The sequence below is a fragment of the Callithrix jacchus genome, chromosome 8 (assembly GCF_049354715.1).
Source record: "Callithrix jacchus isolate 240 chromosome 8, calJac240_pri, whole genome shotgun sequence".
NCBI lineage: Eukaryota > Metazoa > Chordata > Mammalia > Primates > Cebidae > Callithrix > Callithrix jacchus.
Window position 1 is genome coordinate 9,247,407 of NC_133509.1, and position 20,183 is coordinate 9,267,589.

Below are 20,183 nucleotides of genomic sequence, written 5' to 3' on the forward strand. Positions count from 1 at the left end.
GATGCAATTTCTGGTCTTGTGGTTCAGCCTTCATGGCTTCATTGTGGGGTTTGCCCGGACTTCCCAAGCCCTCCCTGTGGGCTCCTCTTTCTGCATCCCTCCTGTTCTTGGTGTAGCTGTGGTGTTTTGTGTTTACAGATGCTCAGAAGCGACCCCTTCTTGTGCAGGGCAAAGACGGTGTCAGTGAGAGACTGCTCCTAGTCTGGGCCTACAGCAGTCTTGCCTGTCTTCCTGTTCTTCCTCAGAGGGAAGTTCCTTTGCTGGCTTGGCTGGTCTGTCTGCATTAGCTGGGATCTTCCAGGAACCCAGAATTACTCTGATATTTGTTGGAAGCACATTTCTTTGTGGCAGAGTCACAGCCCTTCTCTGTCATTCTCAGCAGGCATCTCTGGCAGGTCTTGCATTTAACGGGAATGGACAATGACAGGATCATAAAAGGCTGATAAGACTCCCTGCAGGGTGAGCTCTGCTGACCTGCCCACCCCCAGCAGGCTGCTTCCTTCTGTGTTGTAGCCAGCACCCTGCCCAGCTCATCCCTGTACCAAGGTGCTCACAGCAGACCTGTCTTTCAGGCCAGAACCATTTCAAGTGCAAGTTCTCGGTTTAATTGTGCTGTTCTTTAAAAATGACGTTCTGTCTCTGGATAGATCTCCCAGACAGCTGGCCTGTGTTTTAAGTATGTGGAATGCAAATCCATTGAAAGCAATTGCTGCTCTTTGTTTCTGGGTCTACCTTGGGTTGCCTTGACCTCCTTTGGAATCGCTCTGCTGGTGGGTACGTTCTCTTCAGCTGTGGGTGGACATGAGAAGTGGGAGCTCCAAATAGGCTCTTCTCTAAAACAAACCTTCTTGAAAAAAGCTTTGAGGCTGGGCATGGGTCTTATTAGTTGGGACAGTAGCTGTCTCTCCCAGATGTTTTGTTGAGTGGAAATATTTCAATGATAAAAGTACCTTCAAACTCCTTTCTGAGAGCAGAGGCTCCTGTGTGTAGCTGGAGCTAGCCACCACACCCATGGATTACATTTAGCAGCCTGTCTTTTTGCCAGCTGCATGGTTCCCAGCAGATGAAAGGGCAGTGCATGGAGAAGATGTGAGGGAAAGTGGTGGGGTGGAAGTAGGGAGGAGGTGACCCTTGTGCAGCAGTGGAATTCCCAGGGCTAGGATGGGGCCTTGCTGCCTGCAGCTTGCTGTCCAGCTGCTGCTGCTGACTGGGATCTGGAAGGCAGCTGTAGTGATTTGTAGGCTCAGAGGAAAGACAAAAGCTGGGTCAGTGTGGCTGTGGCTGCTGGGAGTTCACTGATGGAGTGGATGGGACTTGGAGACTTGGATGCTAGTGCTCTGGGCCGCTGGTGTCTGCCAATGACTTAGTAAAAATGAGCAAAGTTTATTACTAAAAAAAGAAAAATTAGCATTCTGGTGGCAAAGTATCTGGCAAAACAAGAGCAGATGGTACCAAGGAAGTTCAGCTGATTCGGAGGTCATTCATTTCGTGAATTATCATTAGAGATCCACTGGTCTAAGTTTTTCTTTTTCTTTTCTTTTCTGTTTTTTGAGACGGAGTTTTGCCCTGTTGCCCAGGCTGGAGTGCAATGGCATGATCTCGGCTCACTGCAGCCTCCGCCTCCTGGGTTCAAGTGATTCTCCTGCCTCAGCCTCTCCAGTAGCTGGGATTACAGGCACATACCACCATGCCCGGCTAATTTTTTGTATCTCTTTTTTGAGACGGAGTTTCGCTCTTGTAACCCAGGCTGGAGTGCAATGGCGCGATCTCAGCTCACCTCAACCTCCGCCTCCTGGGTTCAGGCAATTCTCCTGCCTCAGCCTCCTGAGTAGCTGGGATTACAGGCACGTGCCACCATGCCCAGCTAATTTTTTGTATTTTTAGTAGAGACGGGGTTTCACCATGTTGACCAGGATGGTCTCGATCTCTTGACCTCGTGATCCACCAGCCTCGGCCTCCCAAAGTGCTGGGATTACAGGCTTGAGCCACAGCGCCTAGCCAATTTTTTGTATCTTTAGTAGAGACAGGTTTTCACCATGTTGACCAGGCCAGTCTCCAACTCCTGACCTGGTGATCTGCCCACCTCGGCCTCCCAAAGTGCTGGGATTACAGTCTTGAGACACCTTGCCCAGCTGGGCCATGGTTTTCCTACTGATGCCCCAAGGGCTTTTGGTGTCAAGAGTGGATTCCAGGCTCCACTCACTTCACTTCTCAAAATGGATGAAAGCTCACTCATTTCTGATGATGGAGCGGGGTTAGCTCACTCATTTCTGATGATGGGGCGGGGTTAGCTCACTCACTGCTGATGATGGGGCGGGGTTAGCTCACTCACTGCTGATGATGGAGCGGGGTTAGCTCACTCACTGCTGATGATGGAGCGGGGTTAGCTCACTCACTGCTGATGATGGAGCGGGGTTAGCTCACTCACTGCTGATGATGGAGCGGGGTTAGCTCACTCACTGCTGATGATGGAGCCGGGTTAGCTCACTCACTGCTGATGATGGAGCCGGGTTAGCTCACTCACTGCTGATGATGGAGCCGGGTTAGCTCACTCACTGCTGATGATGGAGCCGGGTTAGCTCACTCACTGCTGATGATGGAGCCGGGTTAGCTCACTCACTGCTGATGATGGAGCGGGGTTAGCTCACTCACTGCTGATGATGGAGCCGGGTTAGCTCACTCACTGCTGATGATGGAGCAGGGTTAGCTTTAGTTTTTTTGTTGCTGCAGCAACAAATGACCTTAAACTTGTGACTTGAAACAACACAAATGTGTAATCTTACAGTTCTCACTGGGCCGGAATAAAGGTGTGGGGAGGGCTGCGCTCCTTCTGGAAGCTCCAAGGGAGAATTCATTTCTGTGTTTTTTCCACCTAGCAGCAGCCTGCATGACTCAGCGGTGGAGACCATTCCTTCATCTTCAGATCCAGCTAGGTGATCTCTCTCTCTGACCCTCCTTTCATATGCACATCTCCCTTGGACCACAACTGGAAAAGGTTCTCTGTTTTTCAGCACTTTGGCCCTACCTTGGGCCCACCTGGATCATCCAGGATAATCTCCCCATCTCAAAGTCTTTAACTTGATCACATCTGCAAAGTCCATTTTGCCATGTAAGGTAACACATTCACAGGTTCTGGAGAATAGAACATGGACATCTCTGGGGACTATAGTTGTGGCTGCCGTAGGGTCGGGTTTACTAGGCTTGCAGGGAGGTGAGTGGCTGCAGCAGGTCCAAGGGTCAGTGCTTCAGCCCTTTCCTTCCTGCTGTTCGCTGTGCTGTTCCATGCCTGGCTGTGTAGTCTCAGTCTCAGTCTCAGTCTCAGGCTGCATCCTTCACTGCAGCTACTTTGTTCCTGGATGAGAGGCTGTGGGCATAAGAACAGGAGTCATCGCTTTCCATGGGAAAAGGGCAGAAGTGTGGGTTGGGGGTAGGTGGTTGTGCTCTGAGAGCTTGACCTTGCTCTGGAATTGTTGATGGTGATTGTCAGACTAGCCTAAATGGAGTGAGTGGGAACACTCCCTCTCCTCTCTCCCACTCCCCTGCTTATTTAAGTCAGATAGGTTTCTTTCCCTACACATAGGGAGACCTCACGCCTGAAACTTGCCTCTGTCCTGAGCTCCTCACAGCTTCCTGGCTCAATGTGTGTGTCTGTCTGTAATGCCTAGGAGACGGATCTGCATGGCTGAGTTTGGATGGGTGTCCAGTTGACTTGGGAGTGGAGAGGGACACAGTTACCTGGGTCTCTGGGTGGGAGGACGGTGACAGATGAATTTAATATGGGGTGCTTTGCTGTATTTAACAGACATTACTATGGAAACACTTGGTGCAAATCAAATGTTTTAATTGAGTGTGGGTTTTCTGTTTTGTTTTGTTTTGTTTGTTTGTTTGTTTGTTTGTTTTGAGGTGGAATCTCGCTCTGTCACCAGGCTGGAGTGCAGTGGCATGATCTCACCTCATTGCAACCTCTGCCTCCCCGGTTCAAGCGATTCTCTTGCCTCAGCCTCCTGAGTAGCTGGGACTACAGGCACCTGCTACCACGCCCGGCTAATTTTTGTATTTTTAGTAGAGACGGGTTTCACCATGTTGGCCAGAATGGTCTCGATCTCCTGACCTCATGATCTGCCTGCCTTGGCCGCCCAAAGTCCTGGGATTACAGGTGTGAGCCACACCTGCCCACCGAGTGTGTTGTTTTAAAAGACTTTATTTTAAAATGATCTCAGACTTTCAGAAAAGTTGTTAAAAAAAAAAAAAAAAAGATTTTCTGTATAGCATTACCTAAATTCATTAATTTTAAACATTTTGCCATTTGTTTTTTCTGTTACATATTGTTTTTCTGAACCTTTTGAAAATTGCACCATCGTGTCCCTTCACTACTAAATACTTTTCCCCTAAGATCAAGGGCATTTCTTTTCTTCTTCTTTTACTTTTTTGCTAGCCTGACCTTGCTGGCAGATATTCCTTTCATAACCACTGTTCAGTGAGTTAAAAACAAGGCATGTAATACTATTATCCAGTATGCAGTTCATATCCAAATTTTGCCACTTAACACAATAATGTCCTTTATAGTAATTCTTCCCCTGCTCTAGGATTCAATCCAGGATTACGCGGATTGTGTACTCACCTGTCATGGCTCTTCAGTCTCTTTTAATCAGGAACAGTTCCTCTTTTTTTTTTTTTGCCATTCATGACATTGACATTTTTAAAGAATCCAGTCGGTTATTTGGTAGCTATTTGGTTTGGGTGGTGTTTTCTCACTATTAGGTTTTCCACAATTATATCTATTTTTGTTAGGCATGCTATATAAATGGTGCTTGCATCCTTCCCTGTCCATCACATCAGGAGGCACATGATGTCATTTTGTCTCATTACTGGAGACATTAGTTTCAATCTCTTAGTTAATGTAGTGTTGAATTTGCATAATGTAATCTATCTGTTCTGTAGGAGTTGAGCATTTAAAATCAGGAGTTTAAAGAGGGCATTGTCCTCTAAAGTTGTGTCTGGTTTGCAAGTGTTTTTTTGGTATGTTGGATTTTCCTAAAGTAGATACCCCTGTTCTTTGCAGGGTGGCTGTGCTCTTTGATACAGGTAGAAGGGCTAATGTTTGCAGAGAGCTCATAGTGAGGAATAAATTGCCTGAGATTCGGACACACCGTTATCTCTGCCCTTGTAGCAACTGTGAGGTCCATCCCAGAGATAAAAGTACAAATGCAGTGTTCACGGTGGGTTCCGTTTGACTCTATCTAACTATTCTGGTTGCCTCTGAGTTCCTAAGAGTGGGAAAAATAGATTAGGACATGGAAAAGTCTCCTCCTCGCACATTTGACATTTCTGTCAATGCTGAAGATGATGGTCGGGGCTGCTGTCACTGCATTTTCTTCCTTGTAAATCTCTTGTCTTCTGTCATGGACTTGTTGGGTTGATTCGGTGTGGTCACCTTGTGTGATGTGTACATACCAGGCTAGTCAGACCTGCCTTGGCTGCTCATTCACCGATTATGAGATTCCTTGCGGAAAGGATTCTCAGAACTCAGGAGTTCACCCTGTAGGAAAGATGTGCGTCTTAGAACTCTGGACACTTTTAGTTTGATTCCATTGCTAGTATTATCTTGGGTCAGTGCTTCTCAAACTTCTTTCAGTTTGTGAATCATTTTACAACTGAATTGTTTACAAATGCCCAATTGTTGGGCATTTGACCTTGCAGGCCCCACTTCTCAAATACTTCCTGGATGCAGTGGCTTGCGCCTGTAATTCCAGCACTTTTGGAGGCCGAGGTGGGAGGCTTGCTTGAGCCCAGGAATTCAAGACCAGCCTGGGCAACATAGGATCTGACTATAAAAAATAAAAATGAAATTTTGCCAGGCATGGTGGCACATGCCTGTAGTCTCACCCACTTAGGAGGCTGAGGTAGGAGGATCACTTGAGCCCAGGAGGGATAGGCTGCAGTGAGCTTTGATAGCACCCCTGAAACTCTAGCCTGGGCAACTAGACAAGGGTGAGACTCTTGTCTCAAAAAAAAAGAAAAAAAGTAACAAATACACGGTCACATGTAATCCACTTTACCATTACTAGAGAAAATGGTACTTCGTAAAATGAAATAGGATAAATGATCACACACACAAAAATGTACATTAGGAACAACAGTATATCATGACTGTCCTCCATAGTACAGTTAATAACCTGGGCAAACATGTAAAGGAGTGGGACACAGTCCCTGATCTGGCGAAGGAGTACAGGTACTGGTGGGAGTAGAATGGGGACATCTTTTAAGCTGAAGAAATCAGGAAAGGTTTAACCCAGCAGTGGGCCTGAACTGAGCCTTAGAGACTGGAGTGAGGGTGGGAGTTGTTGGTAAGAATAGGGCAGTGATTATAGACTCATGTTTGGTAATAAAAGCTCACCCTTGCAGACCACCAGCAGAATCCAGTGGGACTACACTGTGAGAATCACTGCAAAATGGCCCGAATTTATGTTTGTGGGAAAATCTGAGTAATTATTGAATGACTACATAGCACTGCCAGTTAAAACAAAACTTGGATGAGACCAGTCTTCCAATGCTGTCTGATGAAACATAAACAGAAAGCCTTTATAATGTAATATTACTGTCTGAGTGATTATTTTCAGAATACAGTGATCAGCCAAATGGCTTCTAATTGATCTCAAAATATTTACTGAGCCTCACAGTGTGATAATGTTGCGCTGAGTTGCTGATTTATCCCCGAAAGAAGACAGTAAGAATGTGAGCATTCCAAGACTGATAAGGTACACATGCCATGAATGGTTGAAGATATGAATATAGAATGCACAGCTCTGTGAGTGACATGAAAGTACACTCAGGGGTCCTCTTTTGCTCCTTTTCTGCACTTTTTCTAAAACAGTCCTTTGGTATCTTCAGTGTTTCCTAATCTGTGAAAAACCAAGCAGGTTACACACAAACTCAGTGGCAACTTTTCAAACAGCGCTTGCCTATGTGTCCCAAGTAATTAAATAGTTTATCTCAGAGGCTCTTTTAAAAATAACATGGTGCAACCATTCCCTTCTAAGGAAGCTTCCCTGTAACTTTGCATAACTAAGGGTTACTTAGGAATCGGAGACCTGGTCATTCCTGGGTCCTGACCTTGTTCTTTACACTCTCCTTCTCCCTTCCACGCGACCCCTGAAGCACAAATACCTCATCCTGGCGGTTTTAAAGTCAACTCTCCAAATTTCTGGCTCTCCTCTCTTTAAGGGACAGAGCCTAATTCCCTTCCCTTTAGATATGGGTCGGACTTTAGAAGTGAGTCACAGCGTATAGAATCAGGTGGAAGGGATGACATGTGGTGGCAGAGACCACATGACAAAGGCACCGTGTCTTTCTGCTCGTTCTCTCTCTCGGGTTGCTTCCTCTGAAAGAAGTCAGCTGCCATATTGTGAAGGTGCTCAACCAGCTGATGGAGAGTTCCACAAAGGGAAGAACCGCATGTTGCCCGCTGTCGACAGCCACGTGAGTACCCCATGTTGGCAAACCTTGCTCCTAGCCGGATCCTGAGTCCAACTCGGTGAAAGAACCACCTAGTTAAGCCGCTCTCAAGTTCCTGATGCATGAAATCTGTGAGATTGTGATTATGTGAAGGCCTTGCATCCCGTGGTCATTTGTTATGCAGACCTACAGTAAATGGTAGACCTAGATCTTCAGCAGTGATTTTAGCATATTCATAGTGAGACTCACTAGCACCGAGACAGAATCCACAGTGATTTCATTCCTTTTTTTTTTTGGAGACGGAGTTTTGCTCTTGTAACCCAGGCTGGAGTGCAATGGCGTGATCTCGGCTCAACGCAACCTCCGCCTCCTGGGTTCAGGCAATTCTTCTGCCTCCGCCTCTTGAGTAGCTGGGACTACAGGCACACGCCACCATGCCCAGCTAATTTTTTGTATGTTTAGTAGAGACGGGGTTTCACCATGTTGAACAGGATGGTCTCGATCTGTTGACCTCGTGATCCACCCGCCTCAGCCTCCCAAAGTGCTGGGATTACAGGCTTGAGCCACCGCGCTGAGCCGATTTCATTACTTTATGCATTATTTTGAGGATTTTAAAGTGATAGCTAACATCATGTGATAGATATATTAACCAGTCCCCCCGCCATGTTTATTTTAAAGGGATTGTTACTATGATAAAATTGATTTATGGATTCATTTGTTTATGAATTTTTAAAAAATTATTTGTTCTGGGCAGTTGTTAATGCTTGAACTTACTTATGGGGGTTATCTCCGTGTGACTTGGCACACATGTTTGTCTGTGTCCTCAGAGGAATTGGCCGTGGCAGCAGGCCTTCAGCACATCCCGAAGACAGCTGGTTGGAAGCATAAATGTGCTTGGGCATGTATTCCCAGAGGCTGTACTTGTATGTAAAATTGGAGTAAAAATAACAGGCAGCCTTAGGAAAAGATATTTGGAGATGTTCCGTCTTCCCCAAAAAGACGTTAGTTATTTAATAACTCCTTATCCCATGCCTCGGTATTAGCAGGAGCTTCTCAGTGTTGCGTGTGTTCCTACTTTTGAAAGACACAGCTATAGGTAACTTGCTGTTCTACCTGTGGAATTTTTTGCGTGAGGAAGGGGCTTTGGCCAGGTGTACACATCACCTTTTTTACGAGTCCTCTGTGTTTGATACAGTAATGCCAGAATTGATTTCCAGGTTTCCATCAGATGGCTTTGGGGTCATTCCCACCTTTAACTCTGAAACCCCAAATCTGAGATGGGTCTCAGTCAATTTAGGAAGTTTATTTTGTCAAAGTGAAGGGCACACACCTTTGACACAGCCTTAGGAAATCCTGATGACATAGGCCCAAGGCGTTTGGAGCACAGCTTGGTTTTATATATTTTAGAGAGACATGAGACATCAAAATATGTAAGATGGCCCAGCAGAGTGGCACACGCCTGTAATCCCAGCACTGTGGGAGGCCGAGGCGATGGATCACCGGAGGTCAGGAGTTCTCAACCAGCCTGGCCAATATGGTGAAACCCCATGTCTACTAAAAATACAAAAATTAGCTGGGTATGGTGGTACATGCCTGTAATCTCAGCTACTTGGGAAGCTGAGACAAGAGAATCATGTCACTTGAACCTGGGAGCAGAGGTTGTAGTGAGCCGAGATCATGCCACTGCATTCCAGCCTGGGGGACAGAGCCAGACTGTCTCAAAATGTGTGTGTGTGTGTGTGTGTGTGTGTGTGTGTGTAAGAAGATGTACATTGGTTCTTCCTAGAAAGGTGAGACAACTCGAAGTCGGGGGATGGGGGGGCTTCCAGGTCAGAGGTAGATAAGAGACAAATGGTTGCATTCTTTTATGTTTCTGATTAGCTCCTCCAAAGGAGGCAGGTTTATCTTAGTTAGCAGAGGGATGACTGAGTTCTGTCTGTCCTTTGTCCACAGGAAATTCCTTGTGAGGGAGGTATGTAGATAGCTTTTTAAACGGTAGTGGCTGTCTTTTTTAGGAATAGAATGGGAGGCAGGTTTGCCCTAAGCAGCTCCCAGCTTAACTTTCCCTTCGACTTAGTGCTTTTGGGGCCCAGGATTCATTCTCCTTTCACGACTCTAACAGTGTGGCAGTGCTCGGACGCGCGTCACTGTCAGAGCAGAACCTCACTACCTGCAGAAAGGACTCTCCTTCAGTGGACGATTTTTCTGTGTTCTTTTCCTTGTTCAGGAATTAACAAACTAGAGGAAGCCTTATCTTACCAAGGGAAAAAAAGACAAATAGTTGGCCTCTGAGGACTGGCGCAGGGAGTATTAGTAGGGGAATCCTTTTCTCTCAATTTCTGGTAAATATGTATGTATTTTAATAATTTACTAAATATCTAACAGAATAAATTTATGAGTAAGCTAAGTTATTCAGATGCATTTTATAACTTCTTATGTAAGTAATATATACTATTATAGATAAATTAGAAGATTTGGTCCAGCAAAGGAAAATAAAAACTATTCCAATAGTCTCGATGTCTGGAGATAGTCTCTGTTTTTAAAATAATGAATTTGGCCCTATGTCAGTTTCCTTTTGTAATTTTTTTTCAAAACATTTCCTCCCATAGATTCAGACTGTCCCAAATTGTGAAATTTGTAAATGAAAATGTATACATAAGTTTTAATTTCCCATTCATTTATTCCAAACAATGGCCTTTTGTTATGGTAGAATTTGAGTAATCACAGAACACTACCATAGCAGACTCCACAGAATTCCATAGCAGAAAAATTCTGGTAAATCTTTGTATCTCTAATGGTCCTTGAAAGAGGATTTTTGATGCTGCTTTGGAAAAGGGGGGTAGCCCAGGACGTTCTGGCCACTCTTCCTGCTGTCACTGACATTTGAGGATTCAGAGTGTTATTGTGGCTTCCTGTTAGGGGTGGAAGTATAAGGAGGATTGAAAATCTGGAACTCACTAATTGCATTTGTGTTCCCTCTGGCCTTCTTTGGGGTGCTGGATCGGATGTTCATGGTTCCTGGCTTGGGAGCCAGATGATGGGCGTAAATCATAATCTGGGAAATCTGGTCCCTGAACAGCTGTCTGCCAGCTGCTGCGCTGGAAACTGGGCAAGCACTAGTGAGCTTCCCTCTGGTGGTCTGAAATTGTGTCAGAAACAGCAGAACCATGCTCCCAGGTGCTTGTTGTAAGACCTGAGTTCAAATCCTGCCTCTCCCACCTAATGGCTCTGACTACAGGCTAGCTATGATGAAGCTTCTGGGCCTCGTTTCCTCACGTGTCAAACACTAGTGATGTACTTACCACTGTAGGTTTGTTGTGCTGTGGGTGTTAAACAACACACATGCCTGGCTCATGATCACGCATAAGGTCCTGTCCTCCCCTTGCTATTGTAGGGTTACAATTGCTTATAGGATGGGTTTGAACAGATGATTGTCAGGAGTCAGTCTGTTCTAAGCTTGCATTATAAAAGTCCCCAAATCCACTCAGCCACCACCTGTTACGCTGTCCCACATAGGAAGCTGGCCCAACACTGTGGAGGTTGCCTCTTTTCTTTTTTGTTTTGAGATGCAGTCTTACTTTGTCACCCAGGCTAGAGTGCAGTGGCACGATCTTGGCTCACTGCCTACTGGGTTTGAGTGATTCTCTTGCCTCAGCCTCCCAAGTAGCTGGGACTACAGGCACACACCTCTATGCCCAGCTAATTTTTGTATTTTTAGTAGATACAAGATTTTACCATGTTGGCCAGGCTGGTCTTGAACTCCTGACCCCAGGTGATCCGCCTGCCTTAGCCTCCCAAAGTGCTGGGATTACAGGTGTGAGCCACCACCCCGGGCAGAGGTTGCCCCTTAGGTAAGTAAATAACAATTTTCTTGTCTTAAAGAAGGTAGGACACTGTTGATGAAGAGTTTTTTTTTTAGATCTGCCAAATTATGGATACAGCCCCCCTTTGTCTAGGTGATCCTGGGATTCTTTTATTCTCAAGAAGACAACTGGGAGGAAGCCATGCGGGATACTGGCTGTGGTAGTTTTCATGTGACTTTTTATCTTCAGTGCTTTTCACATCTTCAATTATCTAAGTGCTCCAACCATGTTTTGTCTCAGTTTGGGTGGGCATAGCCATGGGGGCTCCGGGCCCTCCAGCCTTCACTCATGACTTTCCCCAGGCTGAGGGCAGTGGGCTCTTGACAGAATTTAATTGCCGTCTCTGCTTATGGCTGGACCTCAGCTGGCAGGGTCTCGGGGGCTTTGAACAAAAGCAGGAGCCTCTCCAGAAGTGGATTAGGGAGATGTGCATTCAGGCTGGGGATTTGTATGTGGTGTTAATTCTCCGAGTGGATATCTGCTTGGGAAAGGGCTGTGTGACCCTATTTAGAAAAATGGCTACACTTTGTTAACCTTTTTTCCCTTAAGAAGGAAAAATCATTAATGGCAGAAGTTCAGGCCCCAGAGGGGATCTTCTGGGTGATTCTTCGTTTCAAGAGTCATGCTTCCCCAGATGTGATTAAATTGTAACTTTTAACTCTTCCCTCCCCCATGCTTTAGTTGAAAAAGAAAATCTCTGTCCATATTTCTTGCATATCATAGATTTGTGTCCCTTTTCAGCTCTATAAGTCAAGGGTAAGGATTTTTTTACAGGAAGAGGAAAAATGACGTTTATTTGAGAAGACGTTGTGTGTACCCTGCTCCCACCATGCTTTCATTCGGTCCTGGGAAGTGGTCAGGGGATTCTAGGCAGCCCCTTTGCTACAGCTGGACTGTGATGCTGTCCCTTACTGCCAGCCTGCTTGACTCCTCCAGGCTCGATGCAGATGCTGCCTGCTCCCCCCACAGCCCTGGTTCCTCTTGGTTCCCGGAACACTGTTTGCTTCTATTACCAAGAAGGCAATACTGGGTAAAAGAGAATGATGCACAGGTGTGGAGCTGGAAGACCCAGGCCCAGCAGCAGCTTTTACCACCTCCTAGCTATTGCCATTCTGGGCCCCTGAGCCTGGATTTCCTTTACTGCACTTGCAGTTGCTCTGTGCAATGCCTTCTCAGTGTCCTGGCTAGAAAATGGAACTCCTGGAGGACAGGATGCTGTTCATCCTATTATTTCTAGTCGTTTATCTAGTCATTCATTTCTTTATACAATTACCCTCCCAAGACCCAAGAATAGAGAGATGAACGTGATACATGTGGTAGGAATTGTAAGTTGCTTTTTGTTTCGAGTAATCCACTGATGGTTGAGAAAGCCTAGGATCTTTCTCCCCAGAGAGAATGCCACTAGAGGGAGAGCCGAACATGGCCCTGCCTGTTGACCCCGACTGTGACACTTCTGAAAGCAATCTCAGGAAAGCCTCTCATGGGAATGGCATTTCCAAGATTAGGGGTAAAGTGGGACCTCCCTGTTGAAAAGTTGTCCTGCCCTCTGTCAATTAAGCATGCCATAAGCAGGGGGGAAGAACATGACTTTTAATGACGGGGGTAGAAATGGGAAGCAAGAGGCTGAACACATGGAACAGAATTTTTTGAAGTGCCTTTTTAAATGAAAAGTAGATGTAGGAAAATTTGAAGTGCTGGTATTTCAAATGGGCCCAGACCTAGTCCACCTGGAGAGGGGAGACCTTTATTACTCCTCCTCTTTCCGGAAGCAGTTTGTGTGTAAAAGCCCCAAAGGGCCACATTCCACTCGATCTCTTTTATTAACAAAATTGTACTTTGCAGCAAGGTGCGGTGTGGCCACAGAGCCCTTTAAAGATGGGAGCCTGGAGGCGGGAGGTTGGCTAATTGCATGTTGCCTTTTGGCTGCTTTCCAGTCTTTCATCACGGATGACCCCTCATCTGTAATTTCTAGGCCAAAAAAAAAAAAAAAACAAAACCTGTTTTTCTTCTTTGTGTGCTTTTTATGAAGCTAAACAGATGATGATCATGATCTAAGCACTGGCTTTGGAAAGCAATTAGAGTGGATGACAAGGGTCAGGATGGATTCTACGCCAGATGTCAGCCTGCAGAGGCTGTGGTTCCAGGCTTCACCTGGTTGAAGTGAAGAGCCTGGCCAGCTTTGCTGGGCTCCTCTTTCTGACTCACTGTCCTCATGGATCTCTGGAAGCTGTTGGTTCTTACCTGTCTACAAAGAGAAGCAGCTCGTTTCCTGGGGTGAGGCATGCCCAGAGAAGACTTCCTTCTCAAAAGGCCTGAATGTAGTTCATAAGCCTGGCTGTGCCTCAGTATCACCTGTACAGCTTAAAAACAAATGACAGGGAACCACATCTCCTAGAGATTCCCTGATTCCCTTTGAGATAAGGATTGGAATGTGTATTATAGAGCCCCACCTGTGACTAGAATGGCCGTCAGGACTCAGCTCTGTCTGCCTTCCTCACCCTCACTGTGTGGAGTGTGGGCATGGCCTGGCAGCTTCCTGTCTTCTGTGAGCTTATCAGGAATGCAGACTCCCAGATTCCACCAGGCTTCTTGCATCAGAACTCACAGTTTAAAGGATGGAGAAGCCCTGCTCCAGTATGGCATGTGGTGTGATCAGTGCTTGTTGGTCCTGCAAACGGAACACTGATCCTATGCATTGATGGCCCTGGTTTACTGACGCTCTCCTTCTGAGAACTGGGCCAACATCTGCAGAGATGCGATTTTTAAAAATTACAATGTGAATCATCTCTGTTGTGGATCGCGACCAACTGCTTAGTTGCTTTGCCTTCTAAGCAGTTGGTCACATAACATACACACAACAACGTTGTTCATTTAAATATACTTAATTTGGAAAATGAGCTGTGTTTTGTAGGCAGATAGGAGTATTTGTTTGTGTTCTGCCTTTATTGCATGTACACAGGCAGAACACAGACCTCTGCTCCTGGTGGTGGTAAGTAGTCTCTGGTTGTGCCTCCCTCCCCTCAGATGGAGTCAATTTCCTCCTCCTCTGGATTATGACCTTCCCTAACATGTGTGATTGTGATTGCACTTGCCCTGTGCGTTGGAATTTTTTGCTGACATTTCTGACACCTGTGGGAATGAGGCCCTTTTCATTCATTGCTTCATCCCCTGTGTCTAAGAGGGCATACTTAATACATAGCAGGGATTCAGTAAATGCTCACTGAGGGAGTGAATGGATGAGTGGGGCTGATGATTGAGCACTGTCAGTATACCCTGCATATGGTATACGCAGCTCTCAATCATCAGCCCCACTCATTTATTCCTTCCTCCCCAAAATATCTGGGGCAGCACATAAGAGTCACTTCATTTTCTATTGAAAATGAGAGTACTTGAATCCAGAAGTTTAAATCTTTGAAGGTGAAACGCAGTTAGGCTGAGTGGTCAGACCCTTAGTTAGACCCTCTTTGGGCGATGTGTTTCCCAGTGGTACTTTCCTCTGCTCCTCTGGAACTCCAGCCGTTGGCTCCTTGCCCACCGAAGGATGCAGGATGCCTGCTTCCTCTGTGTGGGAAGAATCCCATTTTCTAGTCCAGGAGTCATTTTTGTTGGTAATTCTGAAAATCGTTTTCTCAGAGCTCTGTCCTAAAGTCGTGGTCACTCAGCACCAAGTTAGCCACAAATGACTCAGTGGCTGCAATAGGACTTTTTTTCCTGAAGGATGGTTTTATGCTGAGAGATTCTACATTTGGTTTAGTAGTACTTTAAGCAGTTCATATTTGAGAAGATACATTTCTAGTTGTACATTTTAAAGAACAACGATTTCCAGTGCTTGTCTGGTTCTTTTTTTTTCATGATGGGGTTGTGGGTGTTTTTCTGTTAGACAGCATTCTGGCTTCCCCATGCTGCTGACCAAGCATGGGAAGTTTTGGTTTACTGTTTTAAAGACAAGAAAAGGCCTATGCTTCCTGTCTTGAGAGATTTAACTTACGGAATTTGGCCAGGTGTGGTGGCTCACTCCAACAATCCCAGCACTATGGAAGGCTGAGGCAGGCAGAATGCTTGAGCTTAGGAGTTTGAGACCTGCTTGGGTAACATGGTGAAACTTCTTGTATAGAAAGTACAAAAATTAGCCATGATCATGCCACTGCACTCCAGCCTGGGAGACAGAGTGAAACCCTGCCTCAAAAAAAAACAAAAAAACTGTAGTATTTTTTTATCTGCTAAAGATATTAATAAGAGGCCAGACATGGTGGCTAGTGCCTGTAATCCCAGCTCTTTGGGAGGCTGAGGCGGGCAGATCACCTGAGGTCAGGAGTTTGAGACCAGTCTGTCCAACATGGTGAAACCCCATCTCTACCAAAAATACAAAAATTAGCTGGGGGTCGTGGTGGGCGCCTGCAATTCGGGAGGCTGAGGCTGGAGAATTGCTTGAACCCAGGAGGCAGAGGCTGCAGTGAGCTGAGATCACGCCACTGCATGCTAGCCTGGGTGACAAGAGCGAAACTCTGCCTCAAAAAAAACAAAAAACAAAAAACAAAAAACATAGATATATATATATGAATTAGATTTCTAAATTGTAAAGTAAATACCCTGGTTCTTCTTACTTCACCTGAGTTTGCTAAGTATCTCTTTATGATTTTGAGTGGTTAGATCCTGCGAAGGCTGACACCAAACATTTTGTACAGTTTTAGTGTTCAGTCCTTGAGTGGCCAGTGGTCAGTTCCCGTACTGTCAGCTTGCCTGTTGTCTTAGTGGCCACTTGGGATCTGGCTGGAAGGCCTCGTGGCAAGTGTGTTGGAATTATGCATATACAGTAATCAGAGCTCTGAGTTTAGGCAAAAGTAACGGGCTTTCCTAGGAATTGTGGGGTTGTTGGACAGCCTCTTCATTTGCCAAGGGATATTTTAAAATAATATGCTTCTGTGTCGGTGGCTGTGCTCTAGAGAGCTGGGGTCACCGTAAGTCTGATGATATCCTGGTGTCTGTCACAGGAAAGTGAAGTACATCGTATTAGCTGATGCCCAATATTTCGGGGGGTGTTTTTCCCACAAAATTTGCTTCATAGGAGGATTTTTTTTTCCTTAGAGTTCTTTTGATGTATAAATACTAATCAGTCACCAATTCATTACATTTTAGGGATGGAAGAGTCTATGGAGAACATGAAAAATTATTAAAAGGAATTTGGCAAAGCTATAAAAGGAATTGACCACTCTGAAGAGAGCTGTACAGGGGTTATTCTTATTGTTCAGCAGAGTAGAGATCAGTTCGTGGAATGTGGAGAGTCTAAAGTCATTGCCGACTTAATGACTAGTGGAAGACCAAGAGGACGTGGTCTTTGCCACTGTACTACCTAAAGGCAGACTCAAAGAACTTGCTGTGAACTTTATGAACGTTTCTAGGAATACACTTGATGACAGGGAATTTTTTTTTTCTAGGCTGTGTTATATTTTCAATCTGTTCTTTCTGTTCCCTGGGACATTATTTTTATTTATTACAAAACATTGACTAGAGGGGCTCATGGCCGTAATCCCAGCACTTGGGGAGGCTGAGGCAGGCCCATCGCTTGAGCTCAGGAGTCCAAGATCAGCCTAGGCAACATGGCGAAACCCTGTGTCTACCAAAAAATGTGCAAATTGGCCAGGCATGGTGATGCTCACCTGTAGTCCCAGCTACTTGGGAGGATCACTTGAGCCCAGGAGACAGAGTTTACGGTAAGCAGAGGTTGCATCACTGCACTCCAGCCTGGGTGACACAATGTCTCCCCCCACAAAAAAAATAGAGAAATGACCTGGATATGGGCATGAAACCAAGCCTCTTTTAAGCAAATGTATTTTAAAACTGGGGGAAAAGGAGGCAGGGCCAACATGCCAACTGATGAATGTAGTTTGCCACAGTTTGCCAGTCCTTAAATTAGCAAAGTTTCTTTAAAAAAATTGTAATTCAAAATTACAATTCAGGTGAGAGAGAAGGAGTGAAGGTCCAAAATGGACAGTGGGCATTGGTGGTTTTTCTCCTGTTTGAAATGAATGCAGCAGGGCTTTTCTGGCCCACATGGCTCCACAGAACTTTGATTGCTGGGGAACAAATATTCATTGTCTCCAGCATGCTCAGTACGTAGGGAGGCATTGTGGTTGGCCTCCTTACTGCAAAACAAGAAGACACCTTTGCAGCGGATTAAAATGTTTAAGCTAGGTTCCAGGTGGGCCAGGCAAAATCTAAGTGGCCTTCAGACCCTTGGTGTCTAGCCAAAGCCAGGCGTATGGTAGGCAAACATCAATGGAGGCAAGAGAACAAAGGTTTCGTTGAGGAGAATTTCCTCACAAATGGCTGAGAACGATCCGAATATCTGCTGTGGCAATCTGAAGTGACATCAATGCCCACTTGGAGTTGGGCACAATGTGAAATTCCTTCATGAGGGAGTGCTGTTGGGAAAAGAATTTTTGCCTCAATTGAGTAACTTTTCCCAGCTCTTTAATATGCATACTCTTCTTGAGCAGTTAAAGACGCAGAAGAAAGATAGTATTGTTTCAAGACAGTTCTCCCAGGCTGCTCTTGGCCATCTTTTCCAAGTGTGCAGGCCCCACCACAGTCCCTGCAGCAGCACAGTTTTGTGTGTTTGGAATTTGGTAACCTGAAGGGGCTTGAAGTCCTGCCAGGGCACCTCTGTTCCTCACAAAAATAGTGTTACTGAAAAAACGCATCTTGTGCAAGTTTGGGAGCTTAGAAATATTCTGCTCACATGTGCAGTGCGCCAGGGGGCATGTTATAGACCATCCCATTGAGACTTCTCTGAAGGCTGAAGGACCTTGGGCCAGGTAAGCCTCCCTCTGTTCATTGTTTAAGTAAAGGAGGAATTTTTATCTCTACTTCTTGCTTCTACTTGGCCAAAAGAAGTGGATTGGGTCATCTGTTGGCATACTCAGGGCTAAAAAAAGTCCCTTTTGTTCCCATTTCTCCTGAGTAGGCTGTATGTGTCTCTCTTTGCCTGAATTTCTCAAATAAGCCTCCAGCTGAGGCTAAGGGCAGGGCTGGGGTGGATGCCCATGACTAGCCATTGAGAATCCCCATCAGTTTCATCCTTGTTAGGCTTGGACCAAAAGAGTGACCCTCCCATGAGGTCACCAGATACACTTAGTTATTTGGTTGGTTCTCAAAAAAGGAAGTTTGCACTCACACTGCCCTGGGAAAACCTGATTTCTTGGTTAGAGCCTTTCATGCTTCTGTGACGCCCTAAACAGTAAGACTACCTGCTGTGGTGCAGGATGTCTGCATTTCATAAGTGACTGACAGGTATTTCTTGAAGGGAAGAGTCACAATTAGAGGGACCCATACACACTGATGCGAGTGAACCTCTGCATGTTATTTTTTCTTTAATTGGACATGGTTCTATCAGCAGAATTCGAAGATGGTAGATGATTGCATGCTTTATGATTCTGATGAAGGTTCACTGAGCTTTTCATGTTTTTTATTTAATTTTTAAGTATCTATTTTGAAGAATCATATAAGCTTTATGCCTCATTTTTGAGATGGTTATTTCCAAGGTAGGGAACTAATGAATGGGCATCATGTCCATGGAGGGTCACATACCAAGAATACTAGCTGAAAGCCAATTAAGATGTAGTTTGGGCACCTTGGTATCCGTGGGTTGGATGTGAAGCACCGCCTCTGATGTGGCTTTGTGACCTTCCTCGCTCTCTTTGTCCAAAGCCTATGATGGGCCCAATAGGAGAACTAGTCACAGGTGTCTCTGCCTTTGAGCATACACCTGTCTAATGCATGGACTAGAAGGCATTGCCACAATTTCCTTTCGCTTAAGGAAACTTTACAGAATTGTGGGGCTTATTCTCCTTGACAGGCTGACACTCCCTTTGTGTTTTCATTTAAAAACACAATATGCATTGTTTTTTTTCTCTGAGGAAAAGCATGGCAGCTTGAATTTACTATATTTGACAGCTTTTCTCAAATGCTTTCAAAACATGGAGTTGCCAAAAAACAAAGACTTGAACTGCCGACTTCCTCTTGTGAGAATATTAGTTCAGTTTTGGGATTTTAAAATTTCTAAAAATGTCTTTGTGACATGTGGGACAAGCACTCGGAGGGCAGTCAGCCAGGGTGTCAAGCCTGTGCGGCTCCTGGTGCCTGACCTGGGACAGGTTGCTCTAGGCTACAGGCGTCAGGTTTATTGCCTAAACGCTAGGCCTGGTGGTGTGTGGGATCGCTTTAAATGGTGAATTTCCACAGAAATCATCTGTACTTGATTCCAGAGCTGGTAACCATGACTGTATTGATCCCTAAAGACTCATGATGTATCATCTGTGCTTGGCTTCTGGCCTGGCTGGGGGAAAAGAGACAGGGGTATCTGGCTCTGGATCCAGATTTGGAGATGGAATTTGAAAACACACAGGCAGGTTGTGAGAACTGCCAGTTGCAAAAATGCAAGAGAGAGTGAAATAGAAGGGCCGGGTGATAGATAGTCTTGGGCTTCTCTGTTTTCATGTCACCTCTGTCTTCCCTTCCTCGCTCTCATACTGTTTGGTAACGACTTTGAGATGAGTCCTTTGATTTTGGCTGTTAAAAAGTCCAGAGGTTGGTTGAGGAAAACAACTTTGTGAAGCCTGGAAGAGTTGACTTCACAGTTCCGTTTGCTGCATTTTCAAATACTGTTTGATTAGCCACCCCCTCTTCCAAGGCCGGATGGCGTGTGCCTTATGGCCTGGCCACTCTGAGTCATAGTGCCTGGATTTATGTGGCCGGATTTCGAACTCTGCTACAGCAGAATTAACAAGTTCCCTTTATAGCCATTAAAATATATGTACATCCATTGTTCTTTATTATAAAAGTACTATGTGTTGTCGGTAGATAATC

General features: G+C 45.4%; 1 protein-coding gene across 24 annotated transcripts in view; it reads left to right on the forward strand.

The window, feature by feature from the left end:
* The window catches only part of TLN2 (talin 2), a 482,025-nt gene that overhangs the window by 95,680 nt on the left and 366,162 nt on the right, over positions 1-20,183 (forward strand). Inside the window, exon 1 of one of the 24 annotated variants that reach the window (XM_078333296.1) lies at positions 17,824-18,133. The exons of the other annotated variants lie outside the window; for them this stretch is intronic. The gene's annotated coding sequence lies outside the window, so the exon portion shown is untranslated. Of the gene's footprint in view, positions 1-17,823; positions 18,134-20,183 lie in introns of those variants that run through there. 24 annotated transcript variants of the gene reach the window in all.